The sequence below is a fragment of the Anolis carolinensis genome, chromosome 4 (genome assembly GCF_035594765.1).
Source record: "Anolis carolinensis isolate JA03-04 chromosome 4, rAnoCar3.1.pri, whole genome shotgun sequence".
Classification (NCBI taxonomy): domain Eukaryota; kingdom Metazoa; phylum Chordata; class Lepidosauria; order Squamata; family Dactyloidae; genus Anolis; species Anolis carolinensis.
The window spans coordinates 135,444,770-135,458,312 of NC_085844.1; the positions used below are offsets into that span (position 1 = coordinate 135,444,770).

Sequence of the window (13,543 nt, forward strand, 5' to 3'; positions counted from 1 at the left end):
TAAATTATTTGCAGAAAAAATGGGTCATGAAATATGTACAAACTCAGCTATTTATAGCCCTAATATATGTTTCATTTTCTGGGAATTTGTGCAAAAGGCTTTAAAGAAAAACACCTAATTTGACAGCCACAAATCACAAATTGACCCTTGCCCATCTTGGCTCTTATAACAAGCCAGTGGAGGGCTAGTTGATTGGTTTGTGAGAATAATCAATGCCTCTTTGGAGCAGGGCATATTTTCATCTGGCCTAAAACAAGCTGTGGTGAGGCCTGTTTTGAAGAAAGCCTCCTTGGATCCGGCTAACCTCAGTAACTACAGACCAATCTCTAACCTTCCATTCTTGGGCAAGGTCTTGGAGCGCGTGGTTGCTTCCCAGCTCCAGGGATTCTTGGAAGATACGGATTTTCTGGACCAATCGCAGCCTGGTTTCAGACCTGGCTACAGTACCGAGACGGCTTTGGTCGCCTTGGTGGATGACCTCCGCAGAGGGCTGGATAGGGGGGGTGTGACCCTGCTGGTTCTCTTGGACATCTCAGCAGCTTTCGATACCATCGACCATGGTATCCTTCTGGGACGTCTCTCCGGGATGAGCCTTGGGGGTACTGTTCTGCAGTGGCTCCAGTCCTTCCTAGAGGGCCGTTCCCAGTTGGTGAAGCTGGGGGACACCTGCTCGGACCCCTGGCCATTGACCTGTGGGGTCCCGCAAGGTTCCATTTTGTCCCCCATGCTTTTTAATATCTACATGAAACCGCTGGGTGAGGTCATCCAGAGTTTTGGAGTGCGGTGCCAACTCTATGCGGATGACACCCAACTCTACTACTCCTTTCCACCTAATTCCAAGGAAGCCCCTCGGATACTGGACCAGTGTCTGGCCGCTGTATTGGCCTGGATGAGGGCGAACAAGCTGAAGCTCAATCCTGACAAGACAGAGGTCCTCCAGGTCAGTCGTACGTCTGATCGGGGTATTGGGTGGCAACCTGTGCTTGACGGGGTTGCACTCCCCCTGAAGGCGCAGGTCCGCAGCTTGGGGGTCCTCCTGGACTCTGCGCTGACACTTGAGGCCCAGGTGTCGGCCGTGGCTGGGAGGGCCTTTGCACAACTAAAACTTGTGCGCCAGCTGCGACCATACCTCGAGAAGTCAGATCTGACCATGGTGGTCCATGCCTTAGTTACCTCTAGACTGGATTACTGCAATGCGCTCTACGTGGGGCTGCCTTTGAAGACGGCTCGGAAACTACAACTAGTACAACGATCGGCAGCCAGGTTTCTAACTGGGGCAGATTACAGGGCGCGCTCAACGCCGCTGTTTAAAGAGCTCCACTGGCTGCCATTTATTTTCCGAGCCCAATTCAAGGTGCAGGTTATCACCTACAAAGCCCTAAACGGTTTGGGACCCACCTACCTTCGAGACCGCATTTCCCCCTATGAACCCGCACAACCTCTTCGCTCGTCGGGGGAGGCCCTCCTCTCGCTTCCACCAACTTCGCAGTTGCGGTTGGTGGGGACGAGGGAGAGGGCCTTCTCCGCCGTGGCCCCCCGGCTGTGGAACTCGCTCCCCAGGGAGATTAGGCAGGCCCCTACCCTACTTTCTTTCAGGAAGAGCCTGAAAACTTGGCTATTCCAGAAGGCCTTCGTTGACTGATCCTTGTGGGATCATGTTATTTACCTATTAAGCAGTAGACCCTCTGGATTGTTTTTAGGATTCATTCAGCACTTTAAGTATTACACCTGCTGTATAATTATCCCTCCCTGATAACTTGATATTGCTTTGCACCTTGGCCTGGATCTTTTGACCCAAATCGGGATTTTAATATTATTGTGTATATTGACTTTTATGACTGTTTTTAATCATGTTGAAGTTTTACTGCTCGGTTTAATGTTTTATCTGATTTGTGCTGTCGTGTCTGGGCATGGCCCCATGTAAGCCGCCCCGAGTCCCTCCGGGGAGATGGGGCGGGATATAAGAATAAAATTATTATTATTATATTATAATGCAGACTGAATAGCTTTATTGTCTTTAGACTACCGCACAATAAAATTAAATGCCTTCCCCACCACACACCACAAAACAACAGTGTAGACTCATATAATGCATTGAACTAGATTATATGAGTCTACACTAACCATATAATGCAATTCAATCTGCATTATATGATTAGATGGGGCCTTAAAGTACTATTATTCCACCTTAACTGCCATGGCCATATCCTATGGAATCATCAGATTGGTAGTTTGATCACAAGCAACAGAGGAGCTTCCTGACTGGGAATTTTAAGTGTATCCCCCAAACTGCTAATTCCAGAATCCCATAGGATGGAACTGCAGATAGTAATGTTTGTGTGTGTGTGGTGCTATGTTTCCACAGTCACCATCCGCACCATGCCTCCGCACTTGTAGAACCTGACACAGAAACCACCTGTTTACAATAGCATCCACTACAGTATTATAGTAGGATCTACGGTGGCACAAAGGGTTAAACCCTTGTGCTGGCTGGACTGTTGACCTGAAGATTGGGTTGCTGCCCTGAAGGTTGCCAGTTTGAATTCGCAAGACGGGGTGAGCTTTAGCTCTAGCTTGCAGGGACATGAGAGAAGCCTCCCAGCAGGATTGTAACATATCTGGGCATCTCCTTGGCAACATCTCTGTAAACAGCCAATTGTCTCACACCAGAAGTGACTTGCAGTATGTTCTCAAGCCACTTCTGACATGATAAAAAATAGCCTCCTTACATATTTTGAAAATAAAATTGTTATACGCAGCAGAACCTTGGAAATACATTTTATGTGCACCTGCCTCCCACCATGATAAGTAGCCTCTCATAAAATTTAAATTGGTAGCAGAGAAAGGCAGAGGATCTTAATGGATTTTATTCTTCTTCTGATAAATATCAGTATTTATACTAAATCCCACCAGACATTTCTTCCCCACTGCAATGTTTGTGGAGCTCTGCTGTCTTATTCTGCTGCCAAAGTGAAGCAGTTGTCATAACTGTCAAGGGAAATTGGACAAGATTAACTGTAGCTGAAGAGAGCAAGGGATGAGAAGGCAAACCAGATCAGAAGACATCTATAGTCCTCTATAGTATTCCTACGTTCTACTAATGAGGGATAGGAGAGAAAGTGTAAAACATTCAAGCAATGGCACATATTTCCTGGAAGAGGCAAGCCCACTGGTCATACGGAAAGCCCAACAGTAAGATAAGATTTCTTCTCTCCTCCAAGAAATCAGTTGCAAATTCTGGCTTTAATCTCTCAGTGTTTCAGCAGTGAAGCCAAGACAGCTTGGCAGAGCTTGTTGTTCCCCTTAGGTGATTATCCTGCCCTGACTGCCCTGTTCATCCAGCAGAGATGAATTATAACACTAGACATTCATTAAATCCTGTGCCTTGATCCTTTGCCCCTGCAGTGCCACCAACAATCTCTCTGCTGCCTGCAGGATATTGGGCTACTAAAGCTGCTGAAATGCCCCAGAACATTTCTTTTTTCTTTACACATAACTAAGTCAGTCTATTTTTAAAAATCATTTGCAGACAGACAGACAAAACATGTCTAACAGGCACAATTAAGATGTGATGGTCAGACGCCACTGAAGCTAAAATGTGTGCCCTCATGGGCAGCATTACCAGCAAGATTCTCTGCACACGCTAGCACGCACACACACACACACATCAGAGCTGGGAAACTTGTTTTCGGAAAGTAAATTCTACATTTATGTTCCTAAGGCCAAAAAAGACTAGAGAGCTAAAATCATTGTGTTGTCGAAGGCTTTCATGGCCGAAATCATTGGGTTACTGAGATTATTCTGGGCTGTATGGCCATGTTCCAGAAGCATTCTCTCCTGACGTTTCGCCCACATCTATGGCAGGCATCCTCAGAGGTTGTGAGGTCTGTTGGAAACTAGGCAAGTGGGGTTTATATATATCTGTGGAATGTTCAGGGTGGGAGAAAGAACTCTTGTCTGCCTGAGGAAAATGTGAATGTTCCAATTTGCCACCTTGATTAGCATTGAATGGTTTTGCAGCTTCAAAGCCTGGCTGCTTCCTGCCTGGGGAAAATCTTTGTTGGGAGCTGTTAACTGGCCCTGATTGTTTCTTATCTGGAATTTCCCAGTTTTTTAGTGTTGCTCTTTATTTACTGTCCTGATTTTAGAGTTTTTAAATCAGAGCACCTGATGAACCAACCTGGACACAGCGTATTATTTGAGAACACAGAAATGTTGGACCACACTAACAACCACCATGTCAGACTACACAGAGAAGCCATTGAAATCCACAAGCATGTAGACAATTTCAACAGAAAGGAGGAAACCATGAAAATGAACAAAATCTGGCTAACAATATTTTAAAAAATTCTAAAAATTTTTGAGCAACACTCAAAAAACAGGGGAATTCCAGACAGGAAACAATGAGGGCCAGTTAACACCTCCCAAAAAAGGATTCCCCCCAGGCAGGAAGCAGCCAGGCTTTGAGGCTGCAAAACCATTCAATGCTAATCAAGGTGGCAAACTGGAACATTCATACCTGCCTCAAACAGACAAGACTTCTTTCTCCCACCTTGGACTTTCCACAGATATATAAACCCCACTTGCTTAGTTTCCAACAGACATCTCACCCTGAGGATGCCCGCCATAGATGTGGGTGAAACGTCGGGAGAGAATGCTTCTGGAACATGGACATACAGCCTGAAAAACTCACAGCAACCCAGCTACCATTATGTTAGGATTTTTTTTAACTCTATATTGTCCAAAAAGATTGAAAGGAATGCCTTGTAGTTACCTTTACAAAATGGAAAGGTAAAGGTCCTGTTTTGTGGTAAATAGTTCAAGACACTACTAAAATAATACATATATGGGGTTTTTTAAAAAAAATCTACAGGATTTGTGTAAAAGTGGCACAATAGTAAGTCGAGATCTCCCCGCACCCTACGATCATGTAGGTGTGGGGCATAAGAACAAAGCGCAGAAATATAGGAACAATAGAACTTAATGCTGCTTTTAAAAATAGATCTCTCTCCTGTGTCAGAAGAACCAGTTGCTCAAAGAGCTTATTGTTGAATAAAATAAAGAGGCTTGTCAAGCCCCAAAGATTCCTTGGAGAAATTCTATGCAGTCTTGGGCTTCTTATTCCAAATTATGTCATGGCACTGAATCAAAGTATCCCTCAAATAATTCCCTTCCACATCTACCCTACTCAGAAGAAACAGAGATTCTCCTGCAATGGCTGTCTATATATACAGACTGATATGAGGAAAGTTAATCAAATGGCTATGAATTGTTGAGACAGAGAGATATACATACATTTAGGACATTTTCCTTTTCAATGCTTAACCGACGTGTGCAGACCACATTGCACAAAGAATTAAAAGACAAATGACAAAGCTCCTGACATTTAAACTATCGAAGTAACTGTAAAATCACGGAAACTACCAAAAGAGTGACATGATCCCAGTTCATAAAGATAACTTCCATATTAACAAGAGGAACTACAGTAAGTGCAAACCACCGAGTACTGTATTATATCCAGTTAGTTTTAAGCTTGCCCTAAATTCTCTGGTAGCATATGGTTCTTTTAGGACTAGAAGATTCCAGACTCTATTTCTAGCTCATCTTATTTCTGCACACTTTTATCCATAATTTTATTCTGATTCAGTTCCACATGTGTTCAGTTTTTAAAATAAAAAGCCTCTCAAAACATGAATTTAAATAGGAAAATATTATTCAAAAACATATTCAAATGTGTACCTAAGTGCATAGTTTCTACTTAAATATGAATTTAAATGCATATTTCAAGAACAGCATCTAAACATACAAGGAAGGACAAAATGCCACAGCCTTTACTTGGGACTCCCTGCAGAGTGCAGGCTCTGCAATACAGGATTGTAGTAGAGGATCTGTGACAGATGGTCTCCGAGTCTCTATCTATACCTTCCAGTGAAGGAAAACACACCACCGCCCTAAGCTGTTTGTCTCACTGCCAAAAAGCTCATAGATCGGTTTCTCTCATGTTCAAATAAAATATGTTCCGCAGTAGTTCCTATTCCCTGGTACCAGTTCTGCTTCAGGAGCAATAGGGAAGGAGTCCACCTTCTCTTCTGCTTGACAGCTCTTCTGACACCTCACAAATGCTATTGTGCCTTCCCTTACACCAGCTATTCTCAACGTGTGGGTCCCCAGGTGTTTTTGCCTACAACTCCCAGAAATCCCAACCAGTTTACCAGCTGTTAGGATTTCTGGGAGTTGAAGGCCAAAATATCCACACATTGAGAACCACTGCCTTACTCTCTTCTCCAGGCTAAATATACCAAGCTCCTTCAAATATTCCTCATAAGACAGCACAAGCCTGTCACCACCCTGATTGCTCTACTCTAGATGTGTTTTAGCTTGTCAACATTTTTCTTAAAATTGACTCAAAATGAAATTCTTGCCACCATCAAACTACAGTTCCCAGGATTCTTTCTGGGAAACCATAAGAGGGAAATATATCTGCAAAACAGATATATGAGGTTGCATATTAACTCTTGCCTTGGTAACTTCAGCATCACAGAAGCCCTCTTAAGGCACTGCATAAGGCTTAAACTGAATATGTGAGCAAGGATACTTAAATCCTTCCCAAGCACTTCTGCTCCCAGTGTCATCCAGCCCAAATAATTCCTCTATACCATTTATACAGCATTAATACAGTAGAGTCTCACTTATCCAAGCCTCGCTTATCCAAGCCTCTGGATAATCCAAGCCATTTTTGTAGTCAATGTTTTCAATATATCGTGATATTTTGGTGCTAAATTCATAAATACAATAATTACAACATAACATTACTGCGTATTGAACTACTTTTTCTGCCAAATTTGTTGTACAACATGAAGTTTTGGTGCTTAATTTGTAAAATCATAACCTATTTTGATGTTTAATAGGCCTTTCCTTAATCCCTCCTTATTATCAAAGATATTCGCTTATCCAAGCTTCTGCCGGCCCGTTTAGCTTGGATAAGTGAGACTCTACTGTATATAGAAATAATGCATTTCGCAAATAATTCTGCATATGCAAAAGGCTTCTACCAAGTAACCTAGTATCCTGATCATGCCAAATCCCCAGGATTACATCAACTGTACCTTATCATGCCTGAAGTTGTCCATCTTGAAGACATACCCTCCATACTTGAAAAGTGTGGCAAAAAACAGTCACTTAATGTGCATAATACCATGGGGGGTTGGTGCTTTCTACTACATCCAACACATGGATAGAGCTTGAATTGCAAGGCAACTAAAGGACTGTGTGGCCCAAACTACATTTTAATATCCTATTCCTGGGATACTCTGGAGATACCAGTCAAGACTTTCCTATAAAACTTGCAAAGAAAAAAATATATAGCTGGTGCTAGCCAATGTAATCTATCACTGGATGCGAGGTTCCGTTTGGAAAATCCCCTTATATTTAATCTAAACCCATTCCCTCCAAGCACTGCGTATTTCCTGTTGACTTTTTCAAACTCCAAACTTCCAGCTGCCTAACTTGGAAAGGCTTTCTAAAAATCTGAACATCAGTGACATGCTGAAAGCTACTGAGGTGTGCTCAGCACTTTTTGAAAGACTGACCTTGATTTTGATTGCTGATCACGTAAAACCCTGGCCCACATCCCAGTAAAGGTGGAATGAAGGAACACAAAGTAAACAAGAAGGGATCTTTGCTTAACTACCAATTGTTACATCCTTAGAACACTGGCTGTCCCTTTTTATACTGATCTAACACGGTACAGTTGATCCTCCGTATCTATGGATTCTGCCTCCACAGGTCCAATCAACCAAGGCGCAAAAATATTCAGAAAGATAAAGCTTGATTTTGTAAGACTCTGAAAACTATGCTTTTGGGTAGGCATACTCTGCTATAACCTTCTGACATTTCAAAGATTCTCGGGCTCATTCTGGCACTCGTTTCAGTTATTCACTTTACATAAGGAACCCATTTTACTGTACCGTTGTATATAACTAAACTTAAGCATTCATAGTATCCACAGGGTCCTGGAACAAAGCCCCAATAGATACCAAGGACCGATTGTACATAACAGATGTTCTCAAACTTTTTTCCCTGACACCCCTCTAGAGAAAAATAAATATTAATGTCAGAGGCCACCAGGTACACAATAGTAGTACAGGAGCAGAGCCAGACAGAATGGTCACAGAGACAACAGTTTGGTTAGATCAGATAGAATGTTGTATTCATACCAAAATCTTGTTTGGAAATTGTTAAAATTCTGGGATTTACAAGTTGCAGAGTTCCATAAGAACTGGTACCAGGGAATTGGGCCAGGCTGTGGCGCAGGCTGTTGAGCAACCAGCTGCAACAAATCACTCTGACCAAGAGGTCATGAGTTCGAGGCCAGCTCGGAGCCCCGTGTTTGTCTTGTCTTTGTTCTATGTTAAGGCATTGAATGTTTGCCTTATATGTGCAATGTGATCCGCCCTGAGTCCCCTTCAGGGTGAGAAGGGCGGAATATAAATACTGTAAATAAATAATAAATAAATAAGCATTCCCAAGGTTTACAGGCTCAGTTCTGGAATTATCATGACTTAAACTCCCCATTTCAGTCAGGATGTGATGATTCAAGAGCAGCCCATGGAGGACTTTAAAATTATATCACTCCCAACCATTCGACCGCCACTTCCTCCTCCCCTTCACAAATGTCTTTTGAAGGATTATTGCTTATTTCCTATCATTTCTTCTCCTGTGTTGTCAAAGGCTTTCATGGCTGGAATCACAGGGTTGTTGTGTGTTTTCCGGGCTGTATGGCCACGTTCCAGAAGTATTCTCTCCTGACATTTCGCCCACATCTATGGCAGGCATCCTCAGAGGTTGTGAGGTATACCTCACAACCTCTGAGGATGCCGGCAAATACTTCTGGAGAATAGCCATACAGCCCAGAAAACACACGACAAGCCATTTCTTCTTCTCTTCTCTTTATACCCTGTTCCCTGTACTATTCCTTCCCCTCATCCTTTTTCCTGCTCATCTGCAAAGAAAATACTGTAGATTCTCCCAATCATAGCTGCCATTTGCCTGAAAAGTAACACGCAAATTCTCAATGAGTAATGAGTACTACTATTCTCAGTCACTAACTCAATGTCTTCATATAGAGACAGCATTTACAAAAGGAGTCCCCTGTTTAATATAACATTAAACTTGTGAGATTACAGCTCAGATAGAAGGCAGCACAGGTGATCCTTTATCTGCCATTGTTATGACTGAAGGAGAAGCCTTGCCCTTGGACTGGAGCATTCATTGAACAAGGAGCCACCGGATTACGCTGCTTATGCTTATGATGGAAATCGCATCTCAAGTCAAGATCTATGTCCACATACTAATACCAAAAAAATGCTGTTTTAATTTAAATACTGCAATCCCGAATGGAATGTATATGCTAAGGCTCAAGTTCTTGTGAATATGCCATCCAGATGTACTATGGACAGCTGAGAAAATGCAAAATATTTGAAAACATAGGAGAGCAAAAAAATGTAATACCTACTGACAAAATTAGATATACACTTAGTACTGGGTGCCCACTTTCATAAGGCATGATTTCGAGGAATGTGCAAAAATATGAATTGGTTAAAAACTATTTATATGCTAATTCACCAATGCTTGTCATCAATAAGTTGACAAGACACCTATTTTGATTTAAGCTTATTATCCTATGGTCACATATATCATTTCCCCAATCCGGCAATATGAGAAATGCCTCTGAAATCGGAGACCATATGTTGGTAGAATTCCACATTTGTATATGATTCAAGTCCAGAATTTATTTATTTGAAAAATAATATGGAATATAGGGAAAACTCATACTGAAATGATTTCATCTCAAAGCTTTCACTAAAAAATATTTTTGCTGATACATATAAAAAACAAACAGTTCTCCTGCTTTCAACAGAACTGATTTTACTTTCGTCAAGGTTTAGTTGTAAAGTTTTATCAAAATACTGAAATGGAAAACAATTTGTTTCCTACTACTAACATATTTTTAAAGTAATGGCTTATAGCTGATTAACAACTTTATTTGAAAATCAAATAATTAAAACTGGACTTTTAGTAAACTATTGCAATGAAGGATGTTTCTTTTCAGAAGTCTATGCAAGCATTCATGTCCTCTGCCAATATTTTCATTTCAACTCATTTTTTGTTTTGTCTTTCCTCCTCGAAAATGCATTAAATATTCTGTGGCTAATGGGTATGTTCAGTCCTGATTGGGTTGCTTCAGTCAGTATCCGTGTATTTTTGTGTGTCTTCTACCAGCACAGCAGCATTCCCCCTAAATATTTGTTCAGTCCTGCAAAAAGTTGATCTCCTCCTAGCATTATTGCCCTTTCCTCCTGCTTCTTTGTGGCTGAATTGTATTATAACTCTGGAGGCACAGACTGTGTTTGCTATTAAGGGAAGTGATTGAAAATAATGGAATTAAAGAGATGACAGGAAAATGGGGCAGGAAGAAAAGCTTAATCTTACTTAGAACCACGGTAGGATACAAATGTCCTCCTCCCAACTTCTTTTTTTCAAAATGTAGAAATGGAAATTCCAATCATGGAAAATGCTCCCCCCCCCCCAAGTACCCTGTTCTAACAGGTTTAATGTTCATTGTTGTCATGTATTATGGTTAGGAAAGTGGTACTGGTCATCCATTCTACATGTTCAGAAGTTATTTTATCTGAATTCAAACTGAAGCAATGCATTATATCTATATCATAAACTAAGTTAGAAGCTGGCATTGTAGCTTCCGTAGATTGCCTATCACACCAAGCTCATTAAAACTATCTGCGGCATAATCCATGCTATTTCTCAGCGTGGATAATGCTAATTTACTATTTAAGTCCAATTCCAAAAATTGCAACAGAAATGCGTGTAAATGGGGTCAGTAGAATATGGGGGGAAACTCATATTGAAATGATTTCATCTCAAAACTTTCAGTAAAAAATAATTTTGCTGTGTTGTTGAAGGCTTTCATGGTCAGAATCACTGAGTTGCTGTGAATTATCTGGGCTGTGTGGCCATGTTCCAGAAGCATTCTCTCCTGACATTTCACCCACATCTATGGCAGGCATTCTCAGAGGTTGTGAGGTCTGTTGGAAACTAGGCAAGTGCGGTTTATATATCTATGGAGGGTCCAGAGTGGGAGAAAGAATTCTTATCAGTTGGAGGTAAGTGTGAATGTTACAATTGGCTACCTTGATTAGCATTTAAAAGCCTTGCAACTTCAAAGCCTGGCTGATTCCTTCCTGGGTGAATCCTTTTTTGGAAGGTATTAGCTGGCCCTGAAGCCACTGAAATCCACAAGCATGTGGACCATTTCAACAGAAAGGAGGAATCCACAAAAATGAACAAAATCTGGCTACCAGTATTTTAAAAACTCTAAAATCAGTACAGTGAATAAAGAACAACACTCAGAAAACAGGAGAATTCCAGACAGGAAACAATCTGGGCCAGTTATCACCTCCCAACAAAGGATTCCCACAGGCAGGAATCGGCCAGGCTTTGAAGCTGCAAGGCTTTTCAATGCTAATCAAGGTGATTAATTGCAACATTCACACTTGCCTCCAATAGACAATAATTCTTTCTCCCATCCTGGACCGCCCACAGATATATAAACCCCATTTGCCTAGTTTCCAACAGACCTCGCAACCTAAGGATGCCTGCCATAGATGTGGGTGAAACGTCTGGAGAGAATGCTTCTGGAATATGGCCATACAGCCCAGAAAACTCACAGCAACCCAATATTTTGGCTGATTAACTTGCTTCTTACATATAAAATACATCAGTTTTCCAGCTTTCAATTGCACTGATTTTACTTTCATTAAGGTCTAGTTGTAAAGTTTTATCAAAATACTGAAATGGAAAACAATTTGTTTCCTACTAGTTGTGTTTTTAAAACAATGTCTTATAGCTGAAAAGCAACTTTATCAGACACATGAGCACATAAACTTCCGTTCTATTATTATTATTATTATTATTATTATTATTATTATTATTTAGGAGTGTTATTAAAATTAGAAGGGTGAATGTTAAGAAAATCTTTAAGAGTGAAATTAATAGTAGATTTAATGATATTACTATGTGGCTATTAGATGTCTATTGTAATAGAAATGTATTATGCATGTATTAATTTATTTTAAATTAAAAAATAAAAACAAAAAAGTAGAAGGTGGGTATATAGTGATATTTGAAGGGAACAGAAAATAAAAAATCAACAGGTAACAAGTGTGAGACTTGCAGAGCAGTTCTTGCTGTTATATGTTTAGTGTGTGTTAATAGAGTGGGTTTGTATAGGCTAGGATGATTATTTTAGATATAATTCTGTTAGTTGTTATAGTCGAGTTCTATATATCAAGAAAACATTTTTGTTTTGTTTTAATGGGGGGTATTATTCTTGCTTTCTGAATATATATCGTGTGTGTGTGTGTGTGTGTGTGTGTGTGTGTGTGTATATATATATATATATATATTATATGTGTGTGTATATACATAGAGAGAGAGAGAGTTTGCTGTAAGTTTTCCGGGTTGTATGGCCATGTTCCAGAAGTGTTCCCTCCTAATGTTTCACCCACATCTATGGCATGCATCCTCACCACCTCTGAAGATGCCTGCCATAGATATGGGTGAAATGTCAGGAAAGAATGCTTCTGGAACTTGGCCATACAGCCCAGAAAAATCAAAGCAACCCAGTGATTCCGGCCATGAAAGCCTTCAATAACAGTTGTGTGTGTGTGTGTGTGTGTATGTTTGTATTTTATATTTCTGTACTTTTGAATAAAAAATAATGTTAAAGAGTTTCTTTTATTTCAGGAATAACTCCTTGAAGATACAAGGATTTTGAATTAGCAGCCCAAAACTCTGAATTTTAATTCCAATTATTCATTCAGTGCAATATTAACATGCATTAACTGTAACTGTTGTCAAGAGAAACCACCCAGTGCAGATTCCTGTTGTCGAGAAACCATTAAATGGCAACAGACTGGTTTACCAACAGATTCACAATACATCTTACTAAAATGGAAGTAACTTAAAGTATGATCATCTTATAATTGTACCAAAGTACTAAACAGGTTTCAATTGGGCATCAAAAGGTTATAGCTTGCTATACTGTAACAACACAGTCATCTGGCAAAATGAGTCAGCATAAGAAATATGTCACTAGATTTCCGGAAAAGGAGGCAGGAAAGAAGAAGGAAGGAGAAACAATAATGAGATGTGTGTGTGGTACATGTTCCCACTCTTCTGAAAAACATGTGTAGCTATAAAATCAAATATCCTTATAGGTGAATTAGATGACTCTCCATTCCAAAACTTTATGTTAATTTATAATATGTTAGCATGGATTTACTGCTACCAATAGAGAGGTGATAGATATACCTGAAGACAAACACACACACACACACACACACACACACACACACACACCATATTAAGCAGAAGTGTAAATGAATGGAAAGTCCTGCAATCCTTTGTTGATGTACTAGTTTTGCTTTCATTGTGATTATTAGTAATATTTAATTCAGCCTTGATT

General features: G+C 40.5%; 1 protein-coding gene across 14 annotated transcripts in view; it reads right to left on the reverse strand.

The window, feature by feature from the left end:
* LOC100556634 (protocadherin alpha-C2) overlaps window positions 1–13,543 on the reverse strand; it is a 296,573-nt gene that overhangs the window by 76,069 nt on the left and 206,961 nt on the right. The window lies entirely within an intron of this gene.